Here is a 19,740-nt window from a genome sequence, read left to right as displayed (position 1 = left end):
GTATTTCAAAGTATACTACCTTTCACCAACAAATACATTATTAATATCATCCTTCTTCTTAACAAGCAATGCCTTAGATTAAAATAGGTGACCAGCAGGTATGACATGTACTACTAGGAAACTTAGACATAGTTCAGTGACTGTTAGCATTGAGTTACTGAAGAATTTGACCTTGCAAAAAGCAGAAGAGCATCCCAGAGCCTTACGATAGAGTTACAGGCAGAAAATTGTCCTAGCTATGGCAGAAGATAGGAGGCTCCATGTTGTAGGCATCAACCTGACACTGGGAAACCCAGCGCAAGACTCATTCTGTGGACTCACAGGTTTCTTGTTGCTAAATACTTCACGAGTGTAAGTCTTCAGAAAGGAAAGCCACCCGTTATGAAGCAGTTATATTGCTTGGTCTACTTTTATTTGCCCACAAGCAACCACTGGAATAAGAATATTTATTTGGAAATGGTAGTGGTGGAAAATAATGTGGTAAGAAGTGTACAGTTGTGACTATAAATAAAGCACTTCTGTGAGAAAGTAAGCATTAGATAGTGCTTCATACTATTAATAGCTTCTAAGAAAAGATACCATGTCCCAAGAGCAAAAGCACAGTGAGTTGTAGCCTGTTGCTAAGAGAACTTATCTAAATGTAGTCCACTCAGAGGATAACAATTGTTTCCATTTATTCTGTGAGTCAAAGGTGTTTTCTGCCACATTAGGAGAGGATATATTATACACATCTCTAAAAGCCTGAAGTACAAGTACCTCTAATGCAACTGACCACAAGGCACATATACATTTTTAATTTGAGGAACTGAAGCTGAACTAATTCTGTGTCTCTACATGCATCAGTAATGTTTAGAAAAGAAGGAAAAATCCAGTTTTGGTGATGATGACCCATGAAGGTTGCATTAAGGGTGCTCCAAGTGTAATAGATCCCTTCCAAGCAGCACTTTAGATGGTCCAGTTGTGCTTCTGCAAAATTCACAGAGAGGTGGCAAGAAGATTTTCCCTGACTTTCATGAGTATGTGAATAAGCCAGGAATGCCCAGATGTTGAAGCAATTCTGAGTAAGAATGAGGAAAAGCAACACAGCAGACTGCTCTCAGCAGAGCAATGTGGCTCATTGCATTGTACATCAAAGTAGAAGCTAAGGAAAGCAGATTTAGGGTTTTTTTTTTTAAAAAGCTGGTTTTGTACATGGTCTCTATGTTAACTAATATCTGACCTTTTTTCCTGTACAAAGACAATAGTTGAGCTGTAAGCTCTTAGCATAGAATTTACTGCTGTTAATGATCAGTCTGGAGTAGCTGCTCCCTGGGTTCAGATGTGTCCAAATCAGGATTTTGAACTGTAAATAACACCTTTGCAGTGGTTAGGCAAAAACTAAGTTTAAATGTAGGAGACAGCTGCTGTAGATCAGCTGTTATAGCTGGGGAGGAGGTGTAGAGAGATATCTTAAGGTTAGAAAGCTCCATCTGTGTGCAGTCTGTAATCAGCCCTGTTGTTGCTAGTTAAATAGAGTGACTCTGTACCCAGGCAGGGTGAGACATCAAGCATGACTTTGCAGCTCTAGCTCTTTCATGTGGTAAAGATTTCTAAAAATGTCCTGCATCTCCAGGATATATTTTCAACAGGTGATGCAGCTCTTCTGATAGCATTTATGCTGGGTAGTTATGTAGAAAAAAAACTGAGGTAAATTGAGCTGATACTCTGCAGCTCTGCAATAAGCAGAACAAAGAGACCAAAGCAGCTATTTATATTCAGGAGCTGCTGGTAGGAACGTGCTGGGCTTCCACATTTTAAGCTCCTTATACATGAAACATGTCACAAGTATTCAAATTGCAAAACAATTTTGCTCACAAACTTTTGGTATCAATTCAGTTCAAGCAGCCAATGAGCTCGTGAAGCCATGAGCTTTTGCCATTAATTTTTCCAGCAGCAATGATTATTCCACTTGCTCTGCACCTGAAGTTGTATCTGAGAAGCTGGCTGTGTGGTGTTACCACTTTCCAACCTTTCAGGCTAGATCTCCTATCAAATCAGGCACTGATTTATGAGCTGTTACAGAAGATTTTCTTCTGTTTATCCGTAAATCATCTTTGTCCTTTTAATAGCAACAGCTCTACTTGAAATTACAGTGGTTAATTTCTTTGCGACTGGCTCTCCTGGTGCTGGTTGTTCATGAAGTTCAACAAGTCTAAGTGCAAGGTTCCGCAGCTGGGTTGGGGCAATCCCGAGCACAAATACAGGTTGGGTGGAGAATGGATTGAGAACAGCCTTGAGAAGAAGGACTTGGGGGTGTTGGTTGATGAAGAGCTCAACATGAACTGGCAGTGTGCACATGCAGCCTAGAAAGCCAACCATGTCCTGGATGGCATCAAAAGAAGTGTGGCCAACAGGTCGAGGGGAGGTGATTCTGCCCCTCTCCTCTGCTCTTGTGAGACCCCACCTAGAGTACTGGGTCCAGTTCTGGAGCCTCCCACCACAGGAAGTGCTCTTGGAGTGAGCCCAGAAGAGGGCCATGAAGATGATCAGAGGGCTGGAGCACCTCTCCTACGAGGACAGGCTGAGTCAGTTGGAGCTGTTCAGCCTGGAGAAGAGCAGGCTCTGAGAAGACCTTATAGCAGCCTTCCAGTACCTGAAGGGGGCCTACAGGAAAGCTGGGGAGAGGCTTTTAACCAGGGTGTGTAGTAATAGGACAATGGGTAATGGGTTTAAGCTGGAAAAGAGTAGATTTAGGTTAGATGTTAGGAAGGAATTATTTAGTGTGAGGGTGGTGAGACACCGAAACAGGTTGCCCAGAGAGGTTGTGGATACCCCTCTCTGGAAGTATTCAAGGCCAAGTTGGATGGAGCTTTGAGAAACCTGGTCTAGTGGGAGGTGTCCCTGCCCATGCAAGGAGGTTGGAACTAGGTGATCTTTAAGATTGCTTCCCACCCAAACCATTCTATGATTCTATGATTGTGTCAGCAGCATGGAAATTGTTGCCAAACCAGTGCTCAAAGGTACGTGGAGCTGCTCAGGTCTGAATGCAAAGCTGTCATAGTCCTCAGCCACTCCTTCCCTATTAGCAAAACACCAAAGCACAGGTTATCCTCCCTAGGTAGCTCCTACTCTTGAAAATCCCCATACCACCTGTGTGAGGTGGATAAACCCAGAGGTGGTCCCAGGGCAGCTGCAGCACCCCCCACCTGGCATCTGCCCTGACTCACAGGGGTGTTAGTGGATTTGCCCTCTCCACCTTTCCGCTCAGAAGACACACAGCAGATAACTAACCCCTGGGAGATAGGCTAATTTTGCCTCTTAAGTGGCAACACCTGTAACCTAAATAGTGCCCTGCAGTGCCCAGGGTAGTGAGACCCCACCAATGCTGCAGAGACAGGAGAGGTATTTTAGTAAGTGAATAAATCAACAAGTTTTGAGAGTCTCATCACAGGCACCCATATGTAAGCTGAAGTAACACAGATGCAGGATTTCCTCAGGATCTCCAAGTAAGTCTTTGCTACCTTTTCAGTGTGGAACTGTAGTAATTTGTGTGGTACACAGGGGACACCTAGTTAGAGTTAATCACAGAATCACATATCACCTTTGAATGTGTTTCAACATGAAAACAATGTTTATAGTAGAAGTGGGTTGACCATAAGCACAGTGAGAATGGACCAGAGCTCATCACTACTGTTTATTAATTCCAGTTAGCTAATTAAAGCAGCAGAACATGCTCTTGCTCTCTGCATTGCTTCATGGTATAGATGAAGTATGAATTTAAACCTTAGCTGCAGGAGGACGTTGGCAAGAAATGTTTGGATCTGAGTGGGTTTCTGGCTGTGTTTTAGTCTGTTTCTGAACATCTGCTGGGGTGGGTGGCTGCTTTGGGGGGGCAGTAAAAATTAACTTTATTGATTGAGTAATTTCCTTTATGAAGGATCTGAAGGGGATGGCTGCCTGCAGAAATAATATTTGTTAAATGTCCATATTTGGAAAATGAGTCAGTGAGAAAATAGCATGCAAATCCCTCAGATTATCTCCAGCAGGGAAAGAACAGAGACGTGCTAACAAAGGAGCAGAGAAGCTGATTTTGAGCTGCGAAGCTAAAATTACTCTAACAGGAATTTTGTTTAATTTTAAACTGGAAAAATCAATTAGGAGAATGTTTGAACTGGCTATTTTAAATGCTGAAACTTTTTCCTAATGAAAAAATTTATACTGAAATAATTGTCCACCTGCAAAATATTTTTGAATTTTCACATGCCCACTTGTGCTGGGCATGTAAGAGTTTGAAGCTCTATCTTCTATGTACCTTCACCTACTGTTTTTTTCTAGGAAAAAAAGACCTAATGGAAAACACAATGATACATTTTAGGTATGAATAAGGAAAGAAAGGGAAAATTAATATCTTTATGTTGTATGAACTACACTGGCATAATACACAAGGTTGGCAAGGGCCCAGAATTAAAATATCTCACAGAGAACTCCTTCAGTTTCAGACAGCTATGCAGCAGCCCATCTAATTAGCTACAGTTACCATCTCTCGAGCAGCTTTGTCACCACTGACCTTTCTCATTTACTGTGAGTCTTGTAGAGGACATCTTCCATAGTCTTTTGTCCTGGCAGCTGCCTCTTTAAACCCTGGAGCAGCCTGAAAAAGTTTCTACCTTATACCAGTTTGTGGGTGTTTTGGGTCTCATTTTCTCTTGTGTTCCCGAAGAGGTGCCACAGCCCTGCCTGGCTTCATGTCGATGTGGGCTTGAAGTGATTTCTGGGGCAATGGTGATGCTTGTTATTTAGAAGCCTTGGGAGAGGTGGAAGGGGGGTGATGACCAGCAGCAATCTGATGAAAAATGCCAAGTTCCAATATTGCTTTTGTTCTTAGCGCTGGGACTGGGTTGGGAAATGGTAAATGAAACTATGAAATCTGATATTTACTAAGTGAGGTTTTAAAACTCATGCATTAGACTGGGAGGCTGCCTGTGGAACAGAATAGCTCTGCACTGATGCAACAGAAACCTTCCCTGCCAGAGTTAAAACCAAAATGGCTCAGCACCAGAGAGGGATTGCAGTAAGGTGTTGTGGGGTCAAGCAGCCACTCCAGGAGAGCTATGGGGACCACCATGCTTAGGACTGCTATGTCCTGGGGAGCCCTTGAGGCTACACTAACAGCTGGGAATCCTCTGAGGCCTTGGCCTGGAAGATATAGTTTACAACAAAGATTTACTCACTTCCACTGAAGATCCCTCCCCACCTTACTGTACGGTATAGACATCCATAACACCAGTAAGACTCCCCTTTTGAAAATGCATGCAGTAAGTAAGGCCTCCATGTATCTGGGGCTTTGCAGAGCAAATGTGCAACACCAGGAGGGACCAGGAGATCTGGCTGTGCCCTATTGTCAGCATGTGCCCTCCTCTTCTCTCTTGGTAGGCGCAGCTCTGCCTCTCATCCGTGCTCCTCTCCATGAAACTTGTGCAATTGAGGGACAGCCAGGACACAATCTTTCAAAAATACTTTTCCTTTTCTCTGTCTGATCCCAGCATTTCTTTCTTTCCCCACTAGTGCCAGAAAAAACAAATACTGCATTTAAGCAAACGAAAAACTCCTGAGTCTCATCTGTTACAGGGAATTTTTTCCAGCCCACCTTAAAACTCTTATCTCTGGAGTGGTTTTGCTGTATAATTTTTCAACAAGGTAAGTTCCAAAGGTTATTACAGGGAACCAGCTCATCAGAGCAGTATTAAAATATGGTGCTGCAAATACAACCAACAAAGGGAGAATTGCAAGGTGTGACACAGGCACAGAGCAAGATGCCCCAGAGTAAACTGTACTGGGGCACCTGAGGGATGGTCCTTCATTAGGGGATGGGGTTGTCACAAAGGCAAAACCTTTTTAAAATATGATTCCCTAGATGACTTGTTCTGGCCAGTGAGAGTTTTGGCAGCTCTTTAAAAGATGAATCTTTCTATGGTTCTATGATAATAAAATGTAAACCCTCTGTTACAGTAGGGGTTGTGTTCTGGCCCTGAACTGCAGAGCGTTGTTATCTTTGCTGTGTTTTCTTAATAGAGATGGATGTAACACCCTCATGTCCCAGTGAAATGTGAATTAGTTTATTTTCTTCTACCTGAAGCTTCTTCTATGTCTTAATTAGATGTATTCTAATTTGCATTGTGATGTTGGGGAAGAGGAACACATTGCAGGAAATTCTGCCCAGCCCTGGTTATGTAGGAGGTCTAATGAGTGGGCTGCTGATGTTGTTCCATTAGCTTCCTTGATCTGGTCTGGAGCCCCCATTTCAGTACCAATTTTTTTGCTTTAAACAAGAGCATTTATTGACAAATAGATTAATTCAGTGGTAAGCCTTTAAAATGGAGAGCTGAGGAGGAGGCTGAGCATACGTCTGTGGAGAATAGAGCTAAGGAGCGTAGGTTTGTTTATCCTGGAGAAAGGCTTGGGAGGATCCAACTGCCACCTTCTGCTACCAAAAGGGGTGTTAGAGAGTTAAAAGAAGTAATTTCAGTAAATGAAAACTTTATTAAATTCTAAAATTCTTTGTAGGCAGAGGAACAGGGACTGCCACTGAGGTTACACAGTACTGAGAATTATCATATGCCTGCATACTGGTAATACCTGTTCGCTGCTAGAAGTCAGCTTAAGCAATATTCATCACATATTCACTTCTCGGATCATATCTGGGATTTTCAGTGTTCTTGTTAGTTCTGAATGTGTTTTGTGTCCCCAGAGTTCCTGTCCTGGCTATGGGTGAGAAAAATAAAAAGTTTCCAGTGAGAAGCCTCAGTTTCATGGGAGTTGTAAATGTCTCAACAAATTTCAGTGGATCTTTTAAGCAAGCAAAATGAGACACTACTCCAGTGCCTCTGTGTAATCAATTTCAACATTTATGACTCACACTGTGAAACATGCAATGCTGAATAATTCACTCTGGGCCAAGAAGGAAAATAAGGCAGTGAATCTTACACTGTGAAGAATTGTTACAGGACAGCGGTGGTATGTTGAACTTCTAAAAATCCTGTTAATGTAAATTAATTGAAAAGCAGCAAAAAGTAACAGGCTTCTCTTTTGGACAGACACAATTTAATTTAATTTCATTGATATTATTATTATTATTATTATTATTATTATTATTATTATTATTATTATTATTATTATTTTATCAAAGCACAGGAAAAGCTGAAGTGAAAAGACACGTTTGTGTATTGAATCAACATGGCACAGCATGATAACTGTTCAGTTGTCTTTGACCTTTTGCACACAGAACTGGGAGGGCTTAAAGGACTGGCAGGGTCACAGCCTCACCAGCTCCTTGGCCTTTGCTGTGACCCAAAGTGGTCATCATTTGACACCCTCACTGTATCCTACAAAACTCAGCAAGTAATCTGAATCCAGGTTGTGAATGTATGCTTGCATTTTTTCTGAAAGCTAATGCCCTGAGACAACCTTTTTTGCAGTTTGACTTGCTCTATCAACCCAATACTAACATTGCTCAAAAAGAAGTTATGGGGGCAAAGCACTTTTCTCCAAAAAAGTAACTAAATCAGATATAAAACCATTTAATCCAAACTGTAAGGTCAGTATAGCACTTGTATGTATTGCCTTAATCTGGGATTCACCGTTATTACCACACCAATTTTTAAGCAAAATAACTTTTCTTCCTAGCCTTTTAGATTAGCAGCCAGAAAGCCTGAGGAAAGGGTCATGCAAAGTCTGTGTGATCGGCAAGAAGTTGCCTGGGTAATTTGAGTGAAATGTCCTACTATGGGCTTCAAGCTTCAGGAAGAAGCCTTCCTGCAGGAGACTGGTCCTGGCGCTGCTTTGGGGACAGTTCCAAGGTCCATTCCTCCAAGGAGCAGGGTATGGCTTTCTGGCTGTGCTGGATGTGCACCTTTCGCATAGCCAAGAGTGGTTCCTGCCCTTGCAGAGAAAGCAGAGGATTTACATTCAATTCCTTTCTCAACCTGAGAGAATTCAAATACACATCCTATTTTCAAGGCAACTACTTATCCTGGAAGAACACCCTTCCCCTCTCCTTTTGAACGTGTGCCACCAAATCAAAATTAATTAAAAGGAGAGAAAGCATGAATATAAACAAACAGAAAAAGCTGCAGGACTGTAGGCTAGTGCTTAGGGCACTCATGGGGAAGATGGGAGTTGTGAGCTGTGGTTCCTGCCCCCAAAATGAGTTGTGTTTGGCACCTGAGCAATAAAATACGCAAGCATTTCTGGCAGCAGAGAGCATAACTAGGACTCTTGGCTTGCACTGGGGTGTCCTGTGCATGGTGAGTCCTTCCTTGAGCAGTATAATGAATTCAGCTGGTGGGACAGTGTTGCCTCATGGCAGATGAAGCTGTCACAGAGTGGCAAAGACATTCTGGTATGAACCACAGCTTCCTTGCCCACAGCCAGAAGCAGCTAGGTGTCAGACTGATAACAAATTAGGAGGACCCCTCATCATCTTCTGATCTACAAGAATATGGGAGCCACCATGGCACCTTTCTGCATCTCTGAGACTTGGAAACCAGCTGCACCATGACTGATTTCTGACACCTGGCTGAGCTAAAGCTCTGCCTCTGGATTTGTAGAGCAGGTTGAAGCAGAGCTCCACTGCTCTGAGTTAGGACAGCTCTGGATGTGTAAGATGGCACAGCTCAGGGCACCTGAGTCTGGCATTGATTTCTACTGAAGTCCTTTCTGATGTTGATTTGTATATTTATTTTTTTCCTCACCAGCTCTGTTGATCTGAAGCCCCTCATTGCAAAGGCCCTGTCAGGTCTCTGAAAGGATGAGCATTTTGAGAGTTCAGGTATTATTTGTGCAAGTAAAAATAAGAAATGCCCTCCAGTATAAGGAAAAGCTAGTTTTTCACCTGCTTCAAATTTCTCCATTAATCTAAAGGTTATCTGTTCAAGAAGCTTCTGATGAGAATTCTATTCATTTTAGTACTTAGTGACACAAGTTACTTTTGAGGATATGTAAGTTTGGCTATAATGAATTTTTAGTCTGGACACACTCAGCCAGGACATGTTACTGACAGAGGGATCAGCGTTGGCTCTCTCCTGTTGCATTGGCAGGCCTTTCCATTGCTGAGAGGAGGCTGAAATGGAAGTTAGGACTGGCAAGGAAAGAGCGAGGTGTAAAAACGTGAATCTCGGTATTCAAATCACAGCTATTATGGTAATCAGAGATACAGCAAAGATAAAATATGCAGCATGCCTAAGGGACCTCTGTATCCTACTACTTCTGGATTGCTATCTGACAAGTTAATTAACCACAACAATGTTAAAATACCTATTCAGAATGATTGGTTGGGACTGGACTCAGTATTCTCTCATCATAGTGACACAGAGAGAGCAAATAGAAACTTAAGGGAGTGAAGACAGTGATGAAATGAGAAAACTACCTCTCAACCAGTATGAAGCTGTTCAGTCTAGTAAATCCTGCACTACAACTAATGTTACAGAGAAGTGAGCTCCCTCCCTACCAGAGCCTGGACTCAGAGCATGCTTAGAGAACTCAAGCAACATGGAGGAAGAAGAAAGTTTTCCTCTGTGGCCAGTCCCCTTCAAAATAATATAAAAACCCCCACCTTTCCTGGTTTTAAGGAGGTTTCTTTTCTTGTACTTCCGTTTTCTAGTGTCTTCCATTTTCTTTTGCAAAAGAGTGGGCACTTTGGAGTAGCCAGGCTTTCTGGATGGCATAGCAAGAGTGTAAGAAGTGGAAGGATGACAGAGCATTTCTTCAGGCTGGGTGAGCAGAATAAGGCCCTGAATTTAGTTTACCATGTGAATAGGTTGCTCAGCTGTAGGTCCTTGTGTATCAACACTTAGATCATAGAATCATAGAATCATAGAATCTTAGGGGTTGGAAGGGACCTCGAAAGATCATCTAGTCCAACCCCCCCTGCTAGAGCAGGGTCACCTAGAGCACATCACACAAGAACGCATCCAGGTGGGTTTTGAATGTCTCCAGTGAAGGAGACTCCACAACCTCTCTGGGCAGCCTGTTCCAGTGCTCTGTCACTCTCACAGTAAAAAAAATTTTTCGTATATTCACCTTGAACCTCCTATGCTCCAATTTCCATCCATTACCCCTTGTCCTATCACTGGTCATCACTGAGAAAAGCCTAACTCCATCTCCCTGACACTCACCCCTTACGTATTTGTAAACATTGATGAGGTCACCCCTCAGTCTCCTTTTCTCCAAGCTAAAGAGACCCAGCTCCCTCAGCCTCTCCTCATAAGGGAGATGTTCTACTCCCTTAATCAGCTTTGTAGCTCTGCGCTGGACTCTCTCAAGCAGATCCCTGTCCTTCTTGAACTGAGGGATACATCACTGTTGTTTGGTGTGTGCTGACAGAGTCTGGTGCAGAGGAATGAAATCCTTTATCCAAAGGAGGAAAGTGCAAAGTTGGCCATAAATGACAGTTTCTGTCTGGTGTGACATTTGATATTGTCTTGTCTGATTTGGACAGAGAGGTGAAATAGGGAACTCTTTTAACCCGCAGAAGATGTTGGTTGTATGGAAATTAACAACAGTCAATAGGGAAGTGAGGGCATCCAGAGGGACCTTGAGAGGTGGGCTCATGCCAACCTCATGAAGTTCACAAGGCTAAGTGCAAGGTCCTGCACCTGGGTTGGGGTAACCTCAAGCACAAATACAGGCTCGGGAGAGAATGGATTGAGAACAGCCTTGAGGAGAAGGACCTGGTGTAGCTGGTCGATGAAAAGCTCAACATGAACCAGCAATGTGGAAATTTGTCCTGGAAACCATACTTCGTGCAGGAAATTTGCCCTCTGTTGAAGCCATATGACTAGGAAATTGAAACTGTTAAAGAATTACAAGTGAAATAGGAGACCTTGTAAGTGATGCCTAGTCAGACCCAGCTTGTCTCTTGTCACAGGTAGGTTTGATGTGTGGTGTTTGTTGGTAAAGAAAAGGCATATCTTTAAGAGATGGCACATCAAAGATCCGTAATAATTTTCCTTGGTATATGCATTCATTAGAAGAGTTTTTAAAAGCAAAATTTTAAAAAAATAAAATTCTTTTCTGTGTTATTAGCTATAGAGGTGTATTTGTGCTTGGTCTGTTGCATCTCTTGTGTATCTTATATTTTGCAGAAGTTTGCTATTAAAGGACTTGCTTACAGTAACTGGCAGGTTTGTGGTGGAGGTTTCATTCTGTGTGTGAATGTCAGGGCCATCTTCATTTCCTGAATGAAGCAAATGAGAGCATCTCTTCTGAACTGAAAATTAAGTGTAATCAAAGTTTAGTGAACCCCCAGTGATTATAAACAAAACCAGGGCCTAGGACATCTCTGTGCCGGGACATCTCTGCACCGGGACAACACTCCACAGATCAGCAGATGACACAGGGCTGTGCCAGTGTCCTGGAGGAGGGATGTGGTCCCTCACTGTAAATAAAACTAAAACACCTCATAGAAAATGCAAGCTGAATAAGCTCATGCTTTCTTCTGCTCAGAGATAAATACCCGTGTTCAATCAAAATCTTTTCAATTGCACTGTTTATTTACCTGAGAGCCCTACAGCACATTCTCCTACCCTTACCACAATTTCTCTTTCTCTTTCAAGCCATTAATACACTATTTCAGGAAGAGATGTGTAAAGAGGGCATAGAGAGCAATTAGGAGGCCAGTAGAGCCATGCTTTATGATTGCAAGCACAAGAAGTCACTGCTTCCTTTAACTTAGCTCCTTTACTAAACGTCTCCATGTTTTGAATAGACCTTAATAATTATTGAGAGAAAACAGTGAGATGAAGTAGATGTCGGTGAGTGTTCATTTTCATATATTGGGTATTTCTGATTGAATGAGAAAAGCCCACAGTGCTGACAGATCAAAATGAGGTTTTGGAGCAAAAGCCAGATCTTGCAGTCCTTAATCAAGCAAATCTCCTAATAATTCAGATGGAAATCTTGCTGCAGGAAGGATATATAATTTTTTTGGCAACAAAATATGGAAGTTACACCAAAACATTAATAATTTGGTCATTATTTGCATACCTTCTTCTTTCTAATTATTTTAATTTTATTTGTGCTTTTAAAAAGAAATCTCCTCCTTCCTGCACAGCCACAGAGCCTGCTTTAAAATACAAAAATTGTTATTGGCCTGTTTTCAGTTACTTCTCTTGATGTCAGTAGGGAGATCTGGCTCTTCCTGAAATGCATTTATAGTAGTGGATATGAATGTTATAAATATATCAAGAAATAGAGATATTCCTTCAGAATAAGGGAGCAGCAGCTCCTACCTCAGCAGGCACCCTGCCACCTCCACTCAGCATTGGGCCAAGGCATGGCTGTTTGGATAGGTGCCCTTCTTCTGAGCTGTTGTCTTCTGTTACAAAGCTATAATTTCTAAAGGATTCAGTCATATCAAGTTAAATCTAAGCAAGGGAAGGTCCTGACAAGTCAAACTGAGAAGCAATATCATTTTATTATGGAGTCAAAAATAAATCAAACCTTTGCTATAATTTTATATTCCCTCTGCAGAAAAAATGCTTCCTATTCAGTCATGATAACTGTGGGCTTTTTTCACTGCACTTTCCTATTGAAGGAGATGCAGAAGGTAACCCAGGACATCAGTAAGTGGCTTTTCTTGTAACATGAGATTTTCATGGAGCACGCATAGGAGCAAAGCATTTGTGTGCAACTCAGCACAAATAATCCTGCAGAGATGATCATACTTTGTTATTGATGGAAAGATGATACAGCTCCTCAGCTGCACAGAAGCAGCTCTCCTGATGGTTTGCATTAGTTCATATAGAAGGCATGCAGACTATGTTGCCAGCAGGCAGCTCTGCCTTATTAGGATGATGCAGTTTTCTTCTCAGAGTCTGCACTTTCCTGGGATGCTCAGGAGCCTGACAAATGGGTAGATACCAATCTGATCACTTTTTTTCATGCTAAATTGATTATACTGTTTCAACATAAACAGCCTCTTTCCTTAAGCTATATGTTGACATTTCTTTGAGTCTAAATATGTAATTTTCTATCTTTTGGAAAGCACAGATTGTGTTCATCGCCATCTGTGGGTCAAAGCTATTTCTTTGTGTGCTTCAGTCCACATAAAATCCTAAAGATGTGTATGCAGAAGGTAGAATTTCTAACAGAACCTCTTCCATCCTCATCTTTCAGCAGTGGATTTTTCATGTGGGAACTTCCCCAGGAGCTGCTGTAATATTTTTAAGCAATGATTATTGAGATTACTTGGACCAGTCAGCTCGGGAGTTTGAATGACACTGAAGCAAACATAGATATAAAACACTGGACAGTGGAATTTTGGCATTTGGCAGATGTCTAGGTTTTTTACACCAGTAAATTCTATACTTATAAAAGCTGCAGCAGCAGAAGAAACAGCTTCAAGGAGACTAATTTTAGTCTCCATCTTCCCTAAAGAAACTTAACATGATAAACACAACTTTTTGCAAAATTGAGCAGAGTCTGGTGCTTTATACAAGCAAAGGTGTTGGTTTCCATAGCTGAAGTTATGTTTAAAACTTGTAGCTGCAGGGCAGCTGGTCACTTGCACCCACCTGCAGGTCTGTGGAGCAGAAACCTTGCTGGGGTGTAAGGGCTGGAGTCTGACCATGGGGCAGCTCAGCCCAAGGTCAGATGGTCAGTCACTGGGAACTACAGCATTGTTGAACCTTAGCCTGATTTCCACCATTCACTGTACCCTGGCCCAAAATGTTAAGGCAAGAAGCTATCTTGATATTTACCTCCAGCTTAAAATAGATAGTTTTGTTGAAGCTAACAAATTATTTTGTTGTCTGTTCCCTGATCTAATTTTGCAAACACAAGAGGAATTGCTGAGTACTCAGAAAACAACTGACTATACTGTTCCATAATAGACTTAACCAGGTAACTTCTGCTTTTACACAAAAATGTCAGACACAAGGCCCTATAACTACTTTGAATGTTTGCTGAAACTGCAGTTGTCAGTACAGAATCTTTCCAGGAGTAAGTGTAGATTTTCCCAGCACCACTACAGGAGCATCTCTGGAATCAGTGATGAGGAGAGCAAGTTTTGGAGTCCCACTGTGTTGAATCCCACTCATTTTGTATAAATCACAAAATGATAGTCAATTACAAAATGCTGACAGCTTCCCCAAGTGGTTTAGCAATTTTTTTCTGTTGTCTAAAGTGCTGTTATAGCCATAACTAACAAAATAGCAGAATAAAAAAAGAAAACACCTCTCTCTTCTTTTTTGATGACGAGGTCCCTACAACTGCTCTGAGGCAACCCATCAGTGCTGTAGAGTTTAATGTTTTTCTGCAATAAACTGTTAATTCCAGAAAGAACATAGTCCTTTTCTACACTACTAGTCCAATAGGAGATTATTTTCTCCTAAGGATTTATATCAGTTCTCTTATCTAGATTTTTCCCTTACTTTGTAGCTTTTGCTTCTTTAATTTTCCCTGGGGACATCCCACAATACTTCCTGCTCTAGACTTTCCCCAAAGCCAAAGAGTGCAAGAGTTACCCATAACTTCCTTAGACAGATTCCAGAGAGAATGAATAATCTCCCTTTGTTGTGGTGGTTTTTTTGCTTGCTGTAACATATGTCAGTTTTATAGTCATTAGACCTTTTAATACTTTCTAAATTCGTGCCACTAAAGATATAAGTAATATAGAAGAGCCCTAAATTGCAGGTATTATGTTGCTCTCTGTTAAATATACTCAAGAATGCAATGCCTCTCACCTCATGGAGATCTCACTTTGTATCAAAGACATGTATTTTTAATTAATAAAAGCTGCAAGAAGGCCTCAAGCAGAGGTGTTGTCTGGTAAATCATTAGATTTTTAGGTCTTGACCTGCAGAAAAAAGACAGGTTTAGACTATTACACTTGTGCAGAGCTTCCCTGCCTCCTCTCTCAAGGATTATAGCCTTCAGCAAGAAAGAAATGTTCTGAAGGTGTGAAAAGAAGGAAATGAGAGGTGAAACATAATGCTGACCTGGATAATACACCATTTCTTTAGATATGTATGCTTTTATTAGCTACTAAAAGATTATTTCTCCATTTTAAAATATTTGCAGTAGCAGCTTCATTACTGTGACAGAATTCTGCTTCCAGTCAAATTTGTAACACTAACAAAAATTCCTTACAGCCTGTTTATCTGCTTAAGACAAGCTTGAAAACTCTATAATGTTTCATCCTTCTTAGTGACCACTCTTTGGGTTTTCGTTATACTTGTTTCTCTTCTCCTCTTTTCTTGGAATTTCTGTATAAAAGCAGAGTATTGTTTTTCAGTTCCTCATTGTGGGTTTTCCCTTCACCGGGTAGGGAATAAAGGACATTTTTCTTTTTTAATCCTTTGCAGTGTTGGTTGGAAAACTGATTAAATTTTTGAATGTCCATGTTTGGTCTGAAAAGAACAGATCATAGTCAGAGAACCTGAAGACAGTTCCTTAAACAGTTGCTAAAGTTTGAGTGACCTGGAAAGACTCAGAGTAGATCCAAAATGAAGTGTCTTCCATCTGGCAGTTGCCTTCTTCAGCCTTGCAAAGAATTTGCATGGTTCTCACAGAGCTGTGCACAAGCTGCATCAGAGAAAATGGTTAATAAATCACAGGGTATGGGGCTTGTTTGGGTTGGTTCATTGGCTTTGCTGTAAATAGGTTTGGATCCAATCTTGCTTCCATCAATTTTAATGAAAGTAATTGCTGCTAGAGTTGACCAAATGACAGTAGTATAATTCCTACCATAATGGAAGCCAAGCATTAGAAAACAGAAAAATTAAATCTAAAAATCCGTGAATGATAAAGAGAGGTATTTAGCATAAGATAGGTTTGTAATACTATTTCTTTATTTTTGTACTAAGCATCCAAATTCTAGAAATTCTGTTCTAGGTAAACTTGTTGTCACCTGACAACTCAGCAGATTTCCCTAGACAAAGGCTTTCAAATTAGGAAAGAGTTCCAGTGTAGCTAGCTAAAGCCCGCTTTGGTAGTTTTCATCTCTGATGTGGTTTCTACAGTACTGGACACCTTGCTTTACAGCTTTGTAAATTTTATGTCCGAGAGCAGGGGCCAAATTTTATGTTAATAAAACCTTTCTTACTGTATGAACCACAGAACTAGCACCTTATAGGTAGTGAATGCTTCTCTTCTTGCATTGCTGCAGTTCTTGGCACAGGGTTTGCTGTGATGGAGGGTCCCTGTCTCAGGCACAGTTCCCCAGGTCTCCACCACTCACTTGCAGTGGTTTAGTTACAGTCTGGACCCATCCAGATTGTAACGCATATGGGGACTGGATCCAGCTGCCAAAATCCATTTAAGTCCCTTGTGTCTGAATGGTGACTGAAGGCTGGTTTGTAAAGCCTGGATGCATAAATACACTCTGATCTTTGCTGGAACCATGGCACCCTGCAGTTCAGCACATGCCAGAGCCACTGCCACCATGAGCTGCCTGGGCTTGCTGTGAAACCTTAGTCAAGTGATGTCCATCTAATCCTCTGCAGATGGTTGATAAATCTATTAGCTGGCTTGTGGCTTAGCAGCAAAGATGGGAACACATGAAAGTAGAGACAATCATGTCAGCCCTTTGGAGCTGCTATGATACAAGATGCAGGCCACCACTCACGCTGCAAAAGCTGATGGAGATCTCCAGTGCACATCCACCATAGAAAGAAAGACATAACACTAATAGTGCTAGTGTTGGCTGCCAACCTGAGAAATCCACTGACTGCTGTGGCCCTGCTCACTTTTGCCTCCCTCTAACACATGAACTAGATGGGCAATGGAAACAATTTACAAGGTAATAATTTTTGATTACTGTCACCAACTAATGACCGCAAATGCAGAGCCGAAACTCATTTATTATTCTTTCAAGAAATAAATACCTCAACCATTTGTTTCACCTTACAGTAAAAAATAGCCCGTTACAAGGATTTATCTGAAATTTTCTATGTGCCTGCGCAGATAACTAGTATAAAAAGATCAACACTTTCCAACAAAACAGGGCAGGACTTGCTTTCGTTTTATAAAGTAAACAATCTTTGGCTTTGTAGAATGAAATGAAACACAGAGAGGTGGGAATACTGGCTTTGCTGGGTCCTCTGCTCTATTCCTCCACCCCCCACACCTCCTTTCTGACCCCTCCTAAACTGATTATTTTGCTATTTCATGTAGTCATCCTGTGGGTGGGAAGAGACGACTAAGGGGATGGCATCTCTCTCCTCCTACTGCATTTTTAAGACCCTTTGGCAACTTTTCAGAACATATTTCAATCTCATGTAATTTGAAACTTTTTTTTTTTCTAGTAAGATTAATGACATTCTCAATTTTAACTGTGTTGTGTTTTTTTTTGCAAATGACAAATTATTTCATGTTGTTAAAAAGTGACATTAGAATTGGCACCAAATAAAAAAAAAATCTGAGGTTTTCTGGAAAATAAATCAGTACCAAACCCCAAAACAATCTGAGGTTTTCTGGGAGAAAGCTGTAACATAAGACAGGAAAAAAAAAGTTTCCTATTTTATTGGCCTGCTCAGGGCAGCTGAAGACTGGTATGGCATCTGATGTAATTTTATCCCAGGCTTTGCTTGGAAAGGGATGTCTTTCTATCCTCCTGAAGAAGCCTGAAATGCAGTGCTCCCAAATTTATTGTTTCAATAATGTCTTCAAAACACTTTGTCAGCATTGCTTGGATATGTTGGAACTATCACAGGCTTGAAGCAGAGATGCAGGGCCTGAGTTTCCTCTTCTTTTTTCTACATCTGCTACTCAAAGTCCTTGTATTGTGAATAATCAACCCTAATGGTCGCAGCAGACATTCTCCTACTTGATCCATGCGTCCTAATGCCATAGCTCAGTATTGGATTAGTACCAGGATTAACACACATTTCCTTAACATAGGGAAGTGGGACTCCACCTGAATATTATCTTTGAATTGCATCTGGCTGTTTTTTGTCAGCCATGTGTCCAAACTGCGCAACAACAATCATTTATTTAGGCTGTGTTTTGGTTCAGATCAGCATCACTGTTCCTGTCCGTGGGATCTAACTTGCCCCCTCCAACCAGTGCATCCCAGCACAGACTCTCCAGACATATGAAGTGCTTAAATCCCATTTTTGGTTGTGTGTAAGAAAGAGAAAGCTCTCCCTCTGAGAGAGAAATGCTCCAGAACGGCCAGCAGCCTAGTGCTGAGGGCTCATGCACCAACAAAGTAGCAGACCAAGGGTGAAGCAAAGGCTCTGCCTAACAGGGAACAAGAACTTGACCTGGATGTCCCATGAGTGCTTGAATGTCAGGCTTCCATTGTTCAGAAGGTTTCTCTGTCTATGTGAAGTAGAGAAAAAAAAAAATCTACCTTTCTTTGGTGAGTAGTACCTAAGAGCCTGGCAGTTTAAGTTTCCCTAATAACAGCTAAGGGGAGCAGGGAAGGTCTGTTTTGTCAGCATTTTACAGACCAGGAGATTAGAGCAACCATTCTGCAAGATAAAAGAGCCCTAATAAAACAGAGCACTGATACAGCTCTTCCCCATGTTGAACCAGGCCACAGGTTTCTTGGCCTCATATCCCGAGCAACAGAGGCTATAGGCAAGCATGCTGACCACTGATATATTTGTACCTAGTCCCCTGAAGCTTCTGCTGATGTACAACACTGGTGTACTTTTTGCCAGCACACAAACTCAGCCACATGCCAGGTAAGACTTTGTAGCTGCAGCTGTGTGACCATTATCTCCTTATTATCCTTGGTTATTTCAGTCTTTCCCAGAGTGAATGCACTTTTCAGGCATTTGCACAACCTTGCAAACAATGTCTTTCAAATGCTGCTCTCCACCTTGTCCATATTTCACCATTCCCGTGCAAAACAAGCCAAATCAATGACTTTTAAAAGTTCCTATTACAAAAGAGTAGAAAGTATGTACACAAGAGTTTGAAGGAGAAAGGACTTGCTGCCAAAACTGGTGGCAAACTTAACAGCATACGTAATTTTTAACAGTTGCAAAAAAAGAATGTTCTCCTTTCCAGTTTATTTAAGTATTATGATAGGCTTAGCATAAACTATGAAAGAGGTAAATAGTGGTGGATTTTTCTGCTGGAATATACACTTTTTCATTGTTGTGTTTCAGCTTTCACATGAAGAGTAATTTTCATTAATCTAGTCTTTATCGAGTTAACATATTTATGGTCCCAGTTTTCCTGTAGTTCACAATCCCAAAATAAGTATTTAATTATGCAAAAAGACTTTTAAATATTTCTACCTGTTGTTGCCTCCTAAATTCCACATTCATAGCAAGCAGATCAACTCTGAGATACTCTTATTCCCTTTCAGAGGTGCTTTGTTTCACAAATACCTCCACTGACACCAGTGGATATCCTTGTTATGTCTGACAACAGCTATAGAGCTGCAGTTTATCAGCCTAGTGAGATCCTGACAGATCCAACGAGGTGACTAGCCTGACATAAGTACAATTGTTCATATAGTTTGTATGGTCACAAGCTCAAGAGAAGTGGGATAAAACAGAGGAAAAATTGGGAAGAGCCAGGGTAAAAGCTAAATAACTGTGAACACAGATATTACACAGACATGGCCCTGGAACACAAACAATGTGGTCAAATGCTGTAGGACTACTGCAATTGTGTTGTAGTATAATGATGTAGTATAGTGTTGTAGTGTAGTGTTGTAGGATAGTGAAATAGAGGAGCACTCTTTCGCATTTGAAGATCATCTGTGCATGCCAGGATGATTCATAAAAACAAACATTAAGTTTG

Source organism: Apus apus, chromosome 4, assembly GCF_020740795.1.
Source record: "Apus apus isolate bApuApu2 chromosome 4, bApuApu2.pri.cur, whole genome shotgun sequence".
NCBI lineage: Eukaryota > Metazoa > Chordata > Aves > Apodiformes > Apodidae > Apus > Apus apus.
The sequence above is the reverse complement of the archived record's forward strand: the minus strand, read 5'-3'. Positions refer to the sequence as shown.